Genomic DNA, 18,232 nt, shown 5'->3' with positions numbered 1-18,232 from the left:
CCTCACCCTACTTCTTAGCGTTCATAGGGCATATTATATTACCTCTAGATTTCTTCCGTATTAGGTGGATAAATGTTCCATACGCCTTAAAAAATTGGGCATATTCTTTCATCTAATTTGAAAATGCCCCAGGATACATGTTTTGTAGTAAAAATTACCGTAATAGCATTGTGAGATGGGCACGTCAGTTCCAGTATGCCTTCAAAATTACTTTCTTGTTCACCTTGATTACAGGGAGTCTGTCACTAGGTTATTGCTACCCATCAGTGTCTCCGGTACGTGTGATGACATTTTCAAATGTATCGGAGACACTTACACACGTAGACCCATTGAAGAATGGGTCTGCACACGTCAGTATGTTTCCATGGACCGTGTGTCCATGGGCAAAACACGATAACATGTCCGTTTTTTATTAGCAGCACGAGCTCCAAAACGTGTGAGATCCGTGTGTCATCATTGTGACACATACCGGCAACTGAGAAACAATGGTACAGTTCGCATTGTTTCCCGGCACCAGGTGCTGAAGGCAGCTCACACCATTGTCGCCTGCTCTCCCCGCGATCAGCGAGAGCAGGCGACAATGATGGGAGTTGTAGTCAGCACCCACAGTGTACATTGTGTGTAAAATAAAAAAACTAAAAAAATGCGTGGGATACTTCCACATGATAAACCTAGGGTTTATTATATGGATTAACTTCTCGTCGGACAGGTGAGGAATATGGTTGTATTTTATTTTTAATTTTACCATAATAAATGGGAAAAAGAGGGACATGGAGTGTTTATTTCAATAAAGGTGTCTGTGTCATTATTTCAAGTAAAGGACTTTGTTCTGTTTTTTTTTTATTTACAATATAACTATGGGGTTAGTGATGGGGGCATCTTATAGACGCTTCTCTGTTACTAACCTCAGGGCTTGATTTCAGCTGGCAATACAAAGCTGGCATCAACCCCAGCCTTATTATCCCACTTACCACTGCACCAGGGCAAGTGGGAAGAGTGAGGCTAAGTGCCAAAATTGGCGCATCTTAGTGATGCGCCATTTCTGGAGCCGCTGAGGACTCATGCTGTTAGTCTTGGAGGGGGCCAATATCCATGGCCCCTTCCCTGGCTATTATTATAGCTCACAGTTGTCTGTTTAGGCTTTGCTGGTTAGAATTTATAGGGGGACCCTATGTAAATTTTTTTCTGGGGTCCCCCTGTAAACTGGCTAGTAAAAGCTAAGCAAACACCTGCGAGCTGTTATTAATAGCCAGGGAACATTTATGGCTAATGGCCCCTTTCCCTGGCTATTAATATCAGGCCCCAGAGGACGGCTTTCCCTCGGCTGGTTATGAAAAATCGGTGAGAGCCCACAAATCTTGATTTTACACACAATGTACACTGCAGGTGATAACTATAACTCCAATCATTGTCGCGTGGTCATGCTGATCTCAGGGAGACCAGATGACAATGATGTGAGCTGCTTTTAGCACCCATCACCGAGGAACAGAGCGAACTGTGCCAGCTTTTCTCAGGCGCCGGTACGTGTGATACTGATGCTGCACACGGCTGCCACTCGTATGCCACATGTATAAAACACACGGATACACTGACATCTTTAGTACTGGTTTCTCCAGGACCGGAAATATCAGGGCATCTAATGTAGGGGAAAAGACCTTTTAACATTTTGATAAAATCCCTGTTTTCTCTGCCGCAGGTCTCCCTGTTCTCTCAGTTCTCTAAATGCTGAGCTGTGTATAACCCCACTCACACCACCACTGATTGGCAAATTTCTGTGTGCTCTGTTCATAAAGAGAAAGCTGCCAATCACTGGTGTGGGTGTAACGCACAGTCTGGGCTCTTTCTGACTAACTACCAGGTAGTCATTTCTGATCCTGCTACATAGCCCCTCCCTCTCTGGGCTACATTCTGGATTTAATTACCCTACTCACTGTCTGGTGCTGGGCAGACTATAACAAAGTTATTGCTATCATTTGGCCATTATACTTAACATGACATTACGTATAACACAGTACGCTCAACACATTACACTGTACAACATTACATGAAGGCTTCTCAAGGGGCGTAGACAAAGTGCCCATCCCACTACATGGGTGTGGTTATACAGAGCTTATAAATATGGAGGACCACATGGCAGCAGGTTTACTAGCCTTCTAATGATAATCTCCTGCTGATAAATCAGTGATTTTATAAAAAATTACAGCAAGCAACCTAGTAAGTGACACATCGCTGGAATCAGGGTCTCTGTTTCTACATTATGCCTCTTTCAGATTAGGTGGTAAAAACCTGGTGACATATTCCCTTTAATACAGCTCTAGATACACTCATACTTTTATTACAGAAACTTTATATATAGAAACAATAGCTAAAACTGGCTAAGCAATCATTCATCCTCACTACCAGAATGGATAGCTCTTAGAAATTACTGACTACCATGTTAAAAATGGCTTTACCATCACAGCAACAGCCCAAAAACTGAGATGAATGGTTTTGTTCCTCCTCTGTAGGTGACCCGTGTTCTATATTTTATGACTTACGTCCTGGTTCTGGATGACTTCCTTTATTTCCCAGGCACTCTCTTAATCTTCTTGATTTAGTAATCCGTTTTTAATCTTGATTTAATCATCTATGTATCTTTCCCGGAATGTGTTGCCAAGTTGGAAACCTAACTTTATTGCCAAAATCTAAGACCTCTTAACCTATAGAATTGTGGACTACAACTTAATAGCTCCTTGATCACCTGCTGTTTTATAGCATGTAATGAATCTAATTGTATTATATTGTACCATTACACATTGTGCTTCTGCCCTGTCTTCTTTTCTTCGTCGAAACACCTTAAATATGGCAATTCTGTATCAAATTTTGCCACCCACTGTGGATAGGGACACAATTACATAAATATTGTTTTCACTTAAATGTTCATTTATTTGCAACATTGTAGCTTCATGCATATAACATTGTGACAATGTGTCTTCATTACATTATTTGTACCTACTCTAAGTGACCATTAACCCTGTACAAGACAATTGTGTGCAGTAAGTGACAGAAAAAAAATTGATGTAAAAAAAAAATGCTGGTGTAAATTTGTCATCTGCTTCTTAATCAATTAATGTCACTGAACCAAGAGTTATTTGTAAATGCAATTCTGTGCAGAAATACTCTGGGTCTTTTCAGAGTCCATGCACATGACAGTACCATGTACACAGATACTGTATGTGGCACATGGAGTCCCTATAGATGTGCAACATGAGGCGCGGGCTTCCTCATAATGCTCTGCAGCTATCACATCACATGGTCAAGCCCAGCCAATTAGGGTGAATTATTAAAGCCATATCTAATATACACTATTTCCTTGAAAACAGTAACCTGTATTATTAATATAGTAAAATCCCTAAGACAAAACCCAAAAATATAGATTAAAAATCAAAGTTGTATTTCTTATAGATAATGTAGATAAATACAGTGCATCAATATACAGTACAGACTAGTGTTGAGCCACCCCCGTAGTGTCCGAGTTCGGTTCGTCGAACACCCGTATGTTCGCCGAACTGTTCGTCGAACACCGTTAAAACCAATGGCAGGCAAACAAAAACACATAGAAACACATAGAAAACACATAGAAAACACTTCAAATGTGTCCAAAAGCTGACAAACTGCTCAGAAGACACAACTAACACATTGAAAAGTAACAAATACATATAGTTGTTATGAACTGCTACAAACACTAAGGAAAGATAGGTAAACTGTCCCTACAATAGGACTAAGCTGATTCCCTACGATGCAGCGGGGGACCTGTTCCTTGTGAACAGACCCGCCTAAGTCCTCGGCTAGTCTGAACGCAGACCTATAGATATAAGGGAGGGGTCCCTACAAGAACTAAGGACTGGGATATAGTTGGACACCTCCTAGCAGAAATTGTAGCAGAGCAAAGACAAACAAACAAACAGAAGTACTAGTGGTCAAAAGACCAAGCAAACTACAGAGTAAGGTACAAGGCACCTGGCTAGCTTAAGAGTAAATGTAACACTGAAGTCCAGCAAGGCCAGGAGGGCGGAGCTGGATTAAATAGGCAAAAAGTCATGTGACCAGCAAAATAGAAAAAACTAACAGGAGGGTTCTAACAGTACTCCCTCTTCTATGAGGATCCTCCGGATCCTCCAGGCCCAGGTCTATCAGGAACCTCCTGTGAAACGCTCCGACAAGTCTAGGAGCAGAGACATCATCCGCCCTTACCCAGGAGTTATCCTCGGGACCGAAACCTTTCCAAGCGACGAGATACTGCAATCTCCCTCTATGCCATCTAGAATAAAGAATGCGAGAAATTTCATATTCACCGTCTTCCTCCACCGGAGGAACAGAGACAGTGGCGTCCCTATCAGAAACATCAGCTTTTTTCAATAAGGAAACATGAAACACCGGATTAATCTTCCAGGAGGTAGGAACCTCCAACCTAACAGCAGATTGGTTAACTACCTGAAGCACCTTAAACGGACCCACTAACTTCGGGCCCAATTTCTTAGAAGGAATCCTCAACCGCAGATTCCTAGAGGACAACCAAACCATGTCATCAACAGTAAACAAAACCTCTTGACGTTTCCTGTCAAAGTACCTCTTGGATTTTTTGTTAGCCTCTTGAAGGTTACGACGTACATCAGTCCAAACTCTCTCCAAATCACCGGAAAAATTCTCCTCCTCCAGCACAGCCGATACCAATTTGGAGAATGACCCAAACGACGGATGTCTCCCAGTACAACAAAAAAAAGGAGAACACCCAGCAGAAGAGGATGTATGGTTGTTAAGAGCAAATTCAGCCAGTGGCAGAAACTCAGACCACCCCTCTTGATTGTCAGCCACAAAACAACGCAAAAACTGTTCAACATCCTGGTTCTTTCTTTCTGTCTGTCCATTAGACTCAGGATGATAACCAGATGAAAATGACAAATGGACTGCCAACCTGTCACAAAAGGCAAGCCAAAAACGAGCCACGAACTGAGGTCCCCTATCGGAAACAATGTCGGTAGGAACGCCATGGAGCCTGACAATTTCTTTAACAAAATCCTTAGCGAGTGTCTTGGCGCAGGGCAGTTTGATGAAGGGAACCAAGTGACACATCTTGCTAAAACGGTCCACGACCACCCAGATAACAGTGAAACCCTCAGAGGCAGGAAGGTCAGTAATAAAATCCATAGCAAGATGCGTCCAAGGAGCACTAGGAACCTCCAGAGGGCAAAGCAACCCCGCAGCAGGAGCATGTGAAGACTTAGATCTAGCACACACAGTACATTGACGCACCCACTTAATGACTTCCTTCTGCCACCCAGGCCACCAAAAACTGCGACCTACAAGTCTCTTAGTCTCCGAAATTCCTGGATGACCTGCCAACCGAGTCTCATGACACTACACAAACAAATCTCTCCTAAAGTTCCTAGGCACAAACAACCTCCCATGTGGAGTGTTAGATGGGGCATCCTCCTGGGCTTTCAGAATCCCATCTTCCAAGACAGAGTCCAATGCTGCTATCACAACACCTTCCTGTAAAATGCTCTCCTCCTCCTCGGTACCAACCATGGGAGAAAAACTGCGAGATAAAGCATCAGCTTTTACATTCTTGGTATCCGGAATGTAAGTTACAGAAAAATTAAACCGCAAAAAAAAAAGTGCCCACCTAGCTTGACGGGCATTCAAGCGCTTGGCAGCATCAAGATAGATCAGATTCTTATGATCAGTAAAAACCTGAATGGGAAATTTAGCACCTTCCAAGAGATGACACCAATGTTCAAATGCGAGTTTAATCGCCAGCAATTCCCAATTACCGACATCGTAATTAAGTTCGGTCTCAGAAATTTTTTTTTAAAAAAAAAGCACAGGGATGTACTCCATCCTTGTTTTCCTGAGACAAAACAGCACCGACCCCCACCAAAGAAGCATCAACCTCGACCAAAAAAGGCTTGGTCTCATCAGCCTGCATAAGGATGGGGGCAGAACTGAACCTCTCCTTGAGATACACAAAAGCTTCAATGGCCTCAGTAGTCCACTGGACCGTATTCGCACCTTTCCTGGTGAGATCGGTCAGCAGGTTAACAATTATAGAAGAATTCTTAATGAATTTTCTGTAATAATTGGCGAAACCCCAAAATCTCTGTATTGGTTTCAAACTAATAGGCCTAGGCCATTCCTGAACCGCCTGAACCTTCACCGGGTCCATCTCAAATCCCTCGCTGGAGATAATGTAGCCCAAAAAACGAATTCTCTGCACAGCGAACTCACATTTCTCCAGCTTAGCAAAAATTAAATTGTCGCTTAACAACTGCAATACCTCACGTACGCTCTGCCAATGAGACTCCAGATCCGGCGCAAAAATCAAAATGTCATCCAAATACACCACCACATTCTTACCGATCAATGGTCTTAGGATGTCATTAATGAGGTTCTGAAAAAACGCTGGTGCGTTGGTAAGACCAAAGGGCATAACCAGATTCTCAAAATGACCCACTGGAGTGTTAAAAGCAGTTTTCCACTCATCACCTTCCTTCATACGTAACAAATTGTATGCCCCCCGGAGATCAATCTTAGAGAACCACTTGGCCCCCACTAACTGGTTGAACAAGTCAGGAATTAAAGGCAGTGGGTAGGAATTGCGTACTGTAATTTTATTAATTTCGCGAAAGTCCAGACATGGACATAAACCGCCATCCTTTTTTTTTACAAAAAAGAATCCAACAGCCACAGGTGACTTAGAAGGTCTAATGTGACCGGCGGCCAAGCTTGTCTGTATGTATTCCTCCAAGGCCTTTCTCTCAGGGATAGTAAGATTAAATAAGCGACTCTTGGGAAGAGTTGCTCCAGGGACAAACTCAATAGTACAATCATAGTCCCTATGAGGAGGCAAAACTTGCGACTCCTCCTCAGAAAAAACCTTCCAAAAATCCTGAATAGGTACAGGTAATTCCCCTCTTTCCACAGCAGCAATGCGACCGTTGCAACATCTATCATAACACTTAGGACTCCAAGACTTAATTTCATGGGTAGATCAGTCCAGTACAGGATTGTGCAATTTTAACCAAGGTAACCCCAAAACCACTGGAGCAGGCAAATTATTTAATACCGCCAAATTCAAATTCTCTTGGTGGATACCATTAATGGTGAGGGGAAATTCAAAAACCTTGTGAGTAATACCTTTTAAGGGAGAGCCATCAACAGTAACCACAGAAATAGGAGATGACAAAAGTTTGGATTCTAATTTCAATTTTTCCAAAAAACCCTCATCAATCACATGGATTGTAGAACCACAATCCACAAATACCCGAAATTCAATCAACTCCTCCTGGAATGAGGTGCTTCCAGAAAGAAATACTCCTTTTGAGTTTAAACAAGCTATGCAGGCGTAACTGACCTCTTTTTTTTTTTCTTTGTTCAAACGAAGCACACAGTTCTTAATAAAGTGGTCAGATTTACCGCAATAAAAACACAATCCTTTAGCAAACCTGCGGTCTTTTTCCTGAGAGTGGGGTGACATCGCCCCAATCTCCATCGGTTCTCCACCCTCCGAACAGACCCTCTGAAAACTAGGAGCTGCCATAGCAGTAGATTTCTCTTCATTACTCCTAGCACGCAGTCTCCTGTCCACACGTATGGCTAATTGCATTGCCTCCTGCAAGGTTCCTGGTTTTGGGAAGGCAATCAGCAGATCCTTAACCCTTTCACCTAGACCATCAAGAAACAAACATTTTAATGCTGAGTTATTCCATTCCACTTCAGCCGACCATCTTCTGAAGTATGTACAATAATTTTCCACATCACCTGATCCCTGCTTCAAACGTCTTAATTCAGTTTCAGCAGATGAGACTCGATCAGGATCATCATACAACAACCCCATAGCAGAAAAAAAATCTTCCACAGATCTAAAACACGGATCATTAGGTTGTAGAGAAAAGGCCCATCCCTGTGGTTCTTTGCGCAAAAGTGACATTATAAACCCAATGCGCTGTGATTAATTCCCCGAGGATCTGGGTCTTAAACGAAAATATAATAAACAAGCGTTTTTAAAGGAAAAAAAATCTTGCCGTTTACCATAAAAAAAATCTGGCAGTTCTACCTTCGGTTCGACAAAATGTGCTCCAGGACAGCTACTCACGTGTTGCTGGAGCTCGGCCACCTCCAAAGACAGTCCCTGCTGGCATTGAGCCAACCCCTGAACCAACACCATGCTGAAATCAGGATTTCTTTCCTTAGAGTGTTTTATTTTTAGGCGTGACTTACTGTTATGAACTGCTGCAAACACTAAGGAAAGCTAGGTAAACTGTCCCTACAATAGGACTAAGCTGATTCCCTACGATGCAGCGGGGGACCTGTTCCTTGTGAACAGACCCGCCTAAGTCCTCGGCTAGTCTGAACGCAGACCTATAGATATAAGGGAGGGGTCCCTACAAGAACTAAGGACTGGGATATAGTTGGACACCTCCTAGCAGAAATTGCAGCAGAGCAAAGACAAACAAACAGAAGTACTAGTGGTCAAAAGACCAAGCAAGCTACAGAGTAAGGTACAAGGCACCTGGCTAGCTTAAGAGTAAATGTAACACTGAAGTCCAGCAAGGCCAGGAGGGCGGAGCTGGATTAAATAGGCAAAAAGTCATGTGACCAGCAAAATAGAAAAAACTAACAGGAGGGTTCTAACAATAGTCATGCGAAAAGAAAAGAGGTGGAGGAGTAAAAGGAGGGGATATAGGCATGTCATGCCCTTCTAAAATCAAGAAAGGCTGGAGTAAAAATCTAAAATCAGCCTACCAACACCCAGACGTCGTGACAAGAAAATTAAAAAAATAAATATCTTTAGGTAGAATGGCGGTTCCATTCAGAACACTTTCCTTACAAGACGTAGTGGTATCCCCGTTGTGAGTTGTGCCAAAAACGGAACCCAATACATTCGGACTAATCCACCATTTGTCATATCCAAGGGGCAGGTCAGTAAACGACAACATCGACGCAGAGCCAAGTACAATAGAATATACTGTACATCCTTTGACAAGGCAATCAGGCGGATCAAGAAGTTGGGAAGGGTCACCCTAATGGCCAAAACAGACATTGATGCGGCGTTCCGGTTACTTACTACCTGTGCCTCCGAATAGTGTCCACCTATTGGGCTGCTTCTGGGAAGGAGCATACTATATAGATCGCTGTTTGCCCATGGGGTGGTCCAGATCCTGCTCACTATTTGAGGCGCTTAGTTGCTTCCTCGAATGGGTTGTAATGGACATTTCTAAGCGGGCACATATTATCCATTACCTCGACAACTTCTTATGCCTGGGCCCAAAAGATTCGCCACAGTGTGAATACACGCGGTAGTCCACCTGTGAGAAGAAGAGAGCTGGAGGGAGACAGGACACCACAGAGCCGAGGGGTTAGATGGAGAACGGAAGAAGGAAAGCGGGCGAGGGAGGTAAGGGAGTACAGTGGAAGGCCGACCTGAGCTCCCCCACGTTCCTGCTGGGCGGGGAACAGCCCTGGGAAGAAAAGCCGCTTTTGGATCCCTTTGAGGTTACGGGCACGAGCGGGCAGAGGGACTACGCTGGAGTGCGAAGTGAGAAGCCGACACAGCCAGTCCGTTCCTGCCCGTGCGACCTCCGTGTTGCCGGGTTTGTGCCAGAGCCGCGGTGGACCCTGATGGCCAGCCCCCCTCTCCCAATACTGGTGCCTGTCCGCTGGTGGGTCAAGCCCCCCCGCGGTGGCGGGGGGAGTAACATCTGCAGAAGAAAGACCATCTTCCAGTCAAACTAAGATGTCTACTTCTTTTCGTGGACAATGTGATGTGATCCCTTTCTTACGGACACGCCCATCACTACAAATTCCAGATGAGGCACAAAAACAGCAGGTGCTTCAAGTGGGCTCTCCTCCACCTCAACTTCAACATCACAAATACTCCAGTCCTCAGAGGTGTCACCCCAATCGCACTTGCTTCCTCTCAGCTCCCAAGTCTCCAGCTGCTCGTCTGAGTATGGGGTAACACAGATGGTTGAGTCTGCACAGCTGTTTACTCATACTATAGCCTGGGAAACGGAGGTCTGCTCCAGAGCTTCTGTTAATCCAGATGAGGAAATGATCTGCACTGATGCCCAGAATCTTTATGAGTCGGATCCAGGACCAGACGCAGAAGGTTCTGACCATAATGTAGACCCTCATTCCCAAACTGTAACTCCTGTTGGTGGAGACAATGATGAAGACGATGATGAGACTCAAATACCTGATTGAAGCGACTACTTGACTTTTTGGTCAGGGCAGGAAGAGGTTGGCTCTGAGGACGACGGGTTTGAGAACACACAGGGTGATGATGACGAGGTTGGAGATCCTACTTACTGTCAACCCACAGTCAGCCAGTCGATGAGGTCAGCAGGGGAGTTGGAGGAGGATGTGACTAGCCCAGGGGATGGGGGTGACTCGGTACCCGGGCCTTTGCCTGGCCTTGGGGATGTCGCGGTGGTCGGCTCCCGGACCCATACCCTAGGGACACTCTTTAAAAGGGTGGATAATTGTTAATTTTATAAGAGTTCGTGACGCCACCTGTGGTATCTGGTGAGAAGCACCAGTGCTGCACCAGTCCACTGAGGCCTGTGATAAGGCAGCTCGATGGTATAGCTCCCCACAGGTGGAGCTAGGCCTCAGGGCAGCGTATGCAGGGGGAATGCAGGCCAGGCGAGACCCAGCTGGGTTAGAGCAAGAACGGGAACGGACACGGTTGTCACTTCAGTACCTTTTACTGGTGGAAATTCAGGCACATCCCGGAGCACTGTAGGGTGAAGGGTGCATATCAGGATCCTCCCCAATGAGCGGGTGTAGGGCCTCCTGTTTCTTGCCTCTGCGTAGTAAGTTTCTGACCTGCCTGGAGCTAGGCCTAACTTTGTCTCTGTTCTGCGCTGGCTGACCTTGTGGTAGGGCCTTGTCTTGGAGTTCACGCTCCCAGTATGCGGGGCCTAAGCGTCTCCTGGCTCTGTTACGTATCAGCACCTTAGCGATCCTGGGACTTGTAGTTCTCCAGGGATTCCGGTTATGCGTTACTGGGTCATAGAGATCCCGGTAAGCTCGAATCCGGTGTCCGGTAAATGCTTCGGGGTGAGCTGTTTAAGCTCCTCTGCCCCCTATGTACTAACTCTCCACTCGCCTTCGGCCTACTCGGGCCCTCACTAGGCTATACACACTAACGGCAGCTTGCCGCGCTTCACCGATCTTATGGCGCCGGCACACCTTAAGCTCTAACTGAGCTCCCTGAATCTAGCTAGCAGGAGCCTCGTGCTCCACTGCTGAACTATTAGCTGAGTTCTCTAGACTAGACTGAGCTCCACTGCAGACTGACCTCTCTTAGGCTTCTCTACTGCAGGAACTCTTCAGAGGAACTGAACTGCCTAGCTCCACCTTCAATATTTATATCCCTAACGGGCTCCTTCTGCTGGTCTGAGGTGGAAGGTGGAGATGTGTGAATGTTTATGGGGGCCTCTTGAGGAGGATTCCATCAATGCACTCTTCTAGGATCTGTGATACCAAGCGCAGCTGGGCGTCACAGATGCTATTGACGACGAGGTTAGGATGTGCCTTCCTGGACAGAGATGGAGTACTGGAAGCACGTCAACAACTGCATCCTCAACCACAACTCTGCCTCTGACCACAAGTCGTGGTGGCTCTTCAGGTCGCATGGGTTCTAAGCCTTGCATAGCCTGGGCATTTTTTCAGATCGATAAGGATGACCCAACTCGTGTTATCTGTAATATTTGTCACCAAAAGCTAAGTAGAGGCCAAAAAATCCATAGTTTGAGTACTTCATGCATGAACCGTCACATGGATATGAAGCATAGGTTGCAGTGGGAAGCTCACTGTGCTACAATGTGGCCTAGCGGGCCGAGCCAACCACCGTCTGCCCCATCTTGTGCATCCGCGGCCTCTTCATCCTCTGTGACTGGGGGGACAGCAGTCACACATGTTTTTGGACACAGACCTGCCACCTCTTTACCCGCAACAGCCAGTGTGATTGGCAGGTCATCATTTCATTTGGAAGTGGAAACACCAGCTGGTGTTGAGCGCTCTCCGACATCGAGAGCACCACCTTTGGATCAAGGCAACCTAACTTTTCCGCCTGCATCTTCCTCACAGACCGGCAGTTTGCCGGGGACACCCTACTCAACCCCGTCTAAGCACAACAGCCAGCCCTCGGTCCCTCGGATGTGGACAAGTAAAAGACCATTTCCTCCTAGCCATGACAAAGCTAAGAGGTTGAATTTCACCATCTGCAAGCTGTTGGCTACAGAAATGCTGCCTTTCCGCCTGGTGGATACAGAGGATTTTCGAGACCTTATGTCCATCGCAGTGCCCCAGTACCAGATGCCCAGTCGGCACTACTTCTCAAAGAAAGGTGTGCCTGTGCTCCACCAGCATGTCGCACACAACATCACCGCTTCTTTGAGAAACTCTGTATGTGACAGGGTGCATTTCACCACAGACCCTTGGACGAGTAGGCATGGACAGGGGCGTTACATGTCGCTGACTGGGCACTGGGTAACTATGGTGACAGCAGGAAAAAGGGCTGCTGTCCAAGTCTTGCCGTCCCCACTAGTTGTGCGTCAATCCTCTTTATCTAGAAGTTCCTCCACTGCTTCTGCCTCCTCAACCTCCTCTCGGTCCTCCACCTGCACCAAAAGCCTGTCTGGTAATGCCATCCGCTTTCTGACTGTGCAGAAGGAATCCTGCACACCTCCTTACTATGCTGGCAGCAGGGCTCAACGGCATCAGGCGGTGTTTACTTTGAAATGTCTGGGAAATGTGAGTCCACAGCTGAGGAGTTGTGGTCAGCTCTGGAGACCCAGTTTCATGAATGGCTGTCTCCACTGGACCTGCAACCAGGGAAGGCCGTGTGCGACAATGCTGCAAACCTGGGTGCGGCCCTTTGACGGGGCAATGTCACACATGTGCCTTGTATGGCTCACGTGTTGAACCTGGTTGTCCAGCAATTTTTAGCCCACTATCCCGGACTAGATGGCCTTCTGCAGAGGGCACGGTCGCTGTGTGCTCACTTCCGCCTTTCACATCCCGCAGCTCAACGACTTACATCTCTACAGAAGTTGTTGGGCCTGCCAGTTCACCGGCTGAAATGCGATGTGCCGACACGGTGGAATGCAACTCTGCACATGTTGCAGCGACTGTGGCAGCAACGACAAGCCCTGGTGCAATACGTTCTGACGTATAGCCTGGGCCAATGAGATCCAGAGGTGGGGCAAATCACTCTGCAGGAGTGGTCTCAGATCAGGGATCTATGAAATTGACGCGCCACCTGGGCCGTGGGGTACCCGGAGCCGAGCCGGTAGACATTGGGGGTTGTAGTCACTGTGGCGGTGACCCGGTCCGTGACCCAGGGCGGTCAATCCAAGGGTAATTTGTATATATGGGTTTTATAATGTCCGACAACGCCACCTGTGGAGTGCGGCCAAAGGGGCCGCTGCTGCGGAACAGTCCTCTGAAGTTGGTGGTTTTGCAGCAATGGTATTATTACTCCCCACAGGAAGAGTGTAGCTTCAGGGCAGTGTGGGTGGATGATAGTGGTTGTAGTGCAGGGAGTCAGTAATGAACACAGAGTCCGTGTGTTGCAGTCCCAAGATCTTTACTCACAGTTGTTGCAGTCCAGATTACAGGTACCAGAGCAATTTCCCCCGTCGTGCTGTGCGTACTCAGTGAGGGGCTCAGTCCACCCCCAGATAGCTTCCGAGTACTTAGCAGGACCCCCTTCTGTGTGTCCTTTCTCTGGCCTTCTCCATGCACCTCACACCCAGTGACACTTCTATCCGGTATCCTCGGGCTTTGGTGGGCGACGTGTGTTCCGTCCCCTGGGTCCTATGTGGCTACCTTCTTAGTGAGACTGGTGTGGACTTTGGCCTGCAGTACATGAAATGCTGCAGCCTCCAGTTTCTAGTTGAGCCTTGCTGTTTCTCCGCTAGTTGAGGGACCGGTTCCCCTTATCTGGCCTGATCCCTCTACCTCCTGGTAGCAGCGGGCGTACGGGTGGCCTTCTGCATGGCCCGTATCCCTAGGGTCACTTCGGTTCCTGGAGCCTTCCTGCTCCCACTCCTCTCTTCTCTCCTTCAGTCCTGGGCCTCCCAGGCTAGGCCCGCCTCTGGAGCAGAGCTCATGCAGAGCCTCTGCTCCTGTCACTTCTCTTCCTCTGACTGGCTTGCTCTTTCTAAGATGGCTTCCTATTTATACTCTCCCTGTCATGTGCTCCCCTAAGCTGCTTTCTCCATCCACACCCACTACATAGGACCCTCCCGCCAGCTAGGGACCTGGGACTGTGCTCTCCCTTAGGAGCAATCTCACCCTACCCCCACTGTGGGTATGTGTTGGATGCAGGTGTTAGGGTTCCGAGCCATACTCCTTCCTTACCTGAGGGTGAGATTCCACACCTCTGGGTGAGATGCAGTACATCTGTGGCGACTGAACCCTCAGGGGCGCCACACACCCTTCTGCACAGTTTTGAAATGGCGACGAAGATGTTTAGTGCTGACGATGCCATTATCAGCATGTCTATTCCGGTGATTTACATGCTGGAGCACACGTTAAACAGAATTCAGAGTCAGGTGGTGGGACAAGAGGAGGTGGAGGAAGTAGAGGAGGAGTCGTATGCGGAAGGGATAACATCTCCCAGGTCCAGACGGTCAGCAGCACCAAGGCGTAAGGCATGGGAGGGTGGGGGAGAGGGATTAACCAGGGCGCATGGTAGCAGCCAAACTGTTGAGGAAGGTGCAGGAGCCGAGGAAGAAGTGGAGGACGAACTGGCGATGGGCATGGAAGACTCATCAGATGAGGGAGACCTTGATCACATTTCTGTTGTGCGAGGTTGGGGAGAGAGGGAAGAGGAAGGAAGCATGATTCTTACCTCGCTACCAACACAACAAGGACTTGGTCCTCCTGGATGCGCAAGACACATGAGTGCCTTCTTGCTGCACTACCTGCAACATGACCCTCGGATTGTCAGAATTCTAAGTAATCCCGACTACTGGGTTGCCACACTCTTAGATCCCCGGTACAAAAGTAAATTTGCCAAAATAATTCCTGCCATAGAAAGGGATTCACGCATGCAGGAGTATCAGCCGAGGCTGTTGCAGAATCTTACATGTGCTTTTCCACAAAACACCAGTGGTGCACGTAGTGAATCTCACAGTTCTAACTTGCCAACCGTGGGACTGTCGAGTCTTCATCACTCAAACCATAACAGTAACACAGTATCTGCTGGTAACAGCAATTTTGTGGAATCGTTTCACCACTTTTTTAGACCATCCTTTGCAAGGCCACAGGAGACAAGAAGTCTGACACATAGTCAACGCCTAGAGAGGATGGTACAGGAGTATCTCCAAGTGAACATCGAAGCCATGACTGTGTCACTGGACCCTTGCTCATTTTGGGATTTCAATCTGGAAAAATGGCCGGAGCTCGCCACTCACGCCTTGGAGATCTTGTCATGCCCTGCAGCCAGCGTTCTCTCTGAACGTGTGTTCAGCGCTGCTGGTGGTGTGCTGACAGATAAGCGCACGCGGCTGTCCACTGAGAATGTAGACAGACTCATGTTCATAAAGATGAACAAATCATGGATCCGCAAGGACTTTTCTAGCCCTGTTTCATCCTGGGGAGACTAAAAGCTTGAGGATTTGGTAAAATCACCTCACCAACCGTTTTAAGCAACTCTGGGGCAATTAATGCCACTTAAGTGGTGTCTATGCCACAATTTTTGGAAAAAATGGAGACTCTTTTTGGAGTCCACTTGCTGTGTTTTACGTGACGTTGGCATCGTCAATTCCAGGTGGGTTGGGTCACCCCCCCCCCTTTTAACCGTAAGAAACTACATACACGATGGCTTGGGGTAACACAGATGGTTGAGTCTGAAGAGCTGTTTTCTCAGAGGTCTGCTCCAAAGCTTCAGTGTCTGCTAGTCAGCATAGAATTTTTAACTGCATCTAGCCTAGGCAATACTTTGAGCATAGTAGCCCAGCTGCGAAGCAAGCTGCACCGCCTGTGTATCTAATAAGAATTTTTAACTGCATCTAGCCTAGGCAGACTGTGGGGACCCCCAACCAAGCCCAGACGCTCAGCCCCCCTACCGCCCCCCTTTCCTTGACAATACAATAATGTAACTCTTACAACTGGATGGGTGAGGATCGGTCACAGCTTTATTAACTCTTTATACTCATTCCATTAGAAAGGCATTTTACACTGTGTTCCAAATTATTATGCAAATAATATTTTCTCAGATTTTCCCAAATTACCTATATGAATTGCAGTCATTGTAATTTTCCAGTCAAATAACTATTAGAGTACAATTGAAAGGGTTTTGTACAAACTGCCTATGATAACAGTATATTTTTAAAAAAATAAAAAACTCAAACTGCACTCAAAATGCATGTTCCAAATTATTATGCACAGCAGAGTTTTCAACTTTTTCATTTTAATAAAGAACAAAAAAATGGTCATTTTTGAAATTATAAGCATTAGCAGGTTATTACAAACTGAAATCAAACAGTTTTCAACTCAAAACTTTATTCTAGGTGATGTTACATTTGCACATAGGACCCCTTGTTTTAAAGGAGCTTCTGAACTCTCTCGTCCATTGAATTTGTCAGGTTTTGGATGGTTTCTTCTTTAATTGGTTTGCATGAGGACAGAATACCCTCCCAGAGCTGTTGCTTAGATGTGAACTGCCTCCTGCCATCATAGACACTCCTTTTGATGATGCTCCAGAGGTTCTCAATGGGTTTGAGGTCAGGGGAGCATGGGTGCCACACCATAAGTTTGTCCCCTTTTATGCCCATAGCAGCCAGAGATGCAGATGTGTTATGTGCAGCATGAGACGGGGCATTTTCATGCATGAAATGATCTCAATGGTCCAGATGGATGGAGTGGAGGATGGCTGGTTGATGGACACACCATGTAAACACGGCTACGGCGCTAAGAAGAAGGAGGTGGAGTAATGTTTTGGGCTGGAATCATGGGGAGAGAGATTGTCGGCCCTTTTAGGATCCCTGAAGGGGTAAAGATGAACTCCATAATGTATGTTGAGTTTCTCAAACAGCACTTCCTTCCATGGTTCAAGAAGAAGAACCGTGCATTCCGCAGCAAACATACATTTTGAGTGCAGTTTGAGTTTTTTATTTTTTTAAAAATATACTGTTATCATAGGCAGTTTGTACAAAAACCTTTCAATTGTACTCTAATAGTTATTTGACTGGAAAATTACAATGACTGCAATTCATATAGGTAATTTGGGAAAATCTGAGAAAATATTATTTGCATAATAATTTGGAACACAGTGTATTTCTAAAATAATTCAGCTTGTTGCAGCATGCCCTGGGTCTCCACACCGGCAAGTTGGCCAACAAGTGTAACTCTCCAACATGTCCTTTCTATTTCCAGGCCAGGGAGGATCCTGCATACTCGTATGCAGGACTCTGACCCCCATCCATCACTCTTAACGCTTATTCCACTCCGTCCTGGAGTCCTGACATGAATATGTCCTGTCCAATATCCATTAAGTGAACACCGTCGGGCCGTATGAAGCCTGCTTTATCTCCTTCCATTTGTCGGTGTTGTATCACTACACCGCCTCTGTCTCTTCTAAATTTTGCCATCTGAATATTTATTACCCGCCTTGTCCGTTCGATGGCCGTGATGTCTCGCGCACCTTGCCATACCGCTATCGGCACAATCTCTGACCATACTATAGTTAGTTTTGTGAAAGAAGCGCTCAGTGTCTAGTTTCATTATTGCCATTAGTTATGCACTCTTGTGATGACCTAGGTCGTTTCCCCCGGCCTGTATAACTAAGATGACCGGACCTCTTGCCTCTCTCCCTACCTTGATTACCTCCATTATTACCTGTGGCCATAGCAGGCTTCTAATACCTCTCCAGTTGAAATATGTATTATGAAACTCTAATTTCCTCCCGCCTGAGCGGACTTTTGCCCTTTTTTCTGCCCAATATATATACGAGTGGCCTATCAACCACACTGTTGGCTTAGCGTCACCTGTAAAAGAAAGAAACCACGTTAGGATAACAAGTCCGGTCTTATGTATCTCGCCAAACACGTGGATCGCCATCTCCCTATCCTCTGAACTTCCGTTTCTGACAGTCCTGTTCTTGCTGCTTCCGTGGCCGCGCCTATGCGGAATGAGTGTGTCCCGTAATCTTTGGGGTGGTTCCCTGCCGATGTTA

This window comes from Phyllobates terribilis, unplaced genomic scaffold (assembly GCF_046119375.1).
Source record: "Phyllobates terribilis strain yellow unplaced genomic scaffold, ASM4611937v1 Scaffold_5__5_contigs__length_657084704, whole genome shotgun sequence".
NCBI classification, from domain to species: domain Eukaryota; kingdom Metazoa; phylum Chordata; class Amphibia; order Anura; family Dendrobatidae; genus Phyllobates; species Phyllobates terribilis.
Note: the sequence above shows the minus strand (reverse complement) of the source record.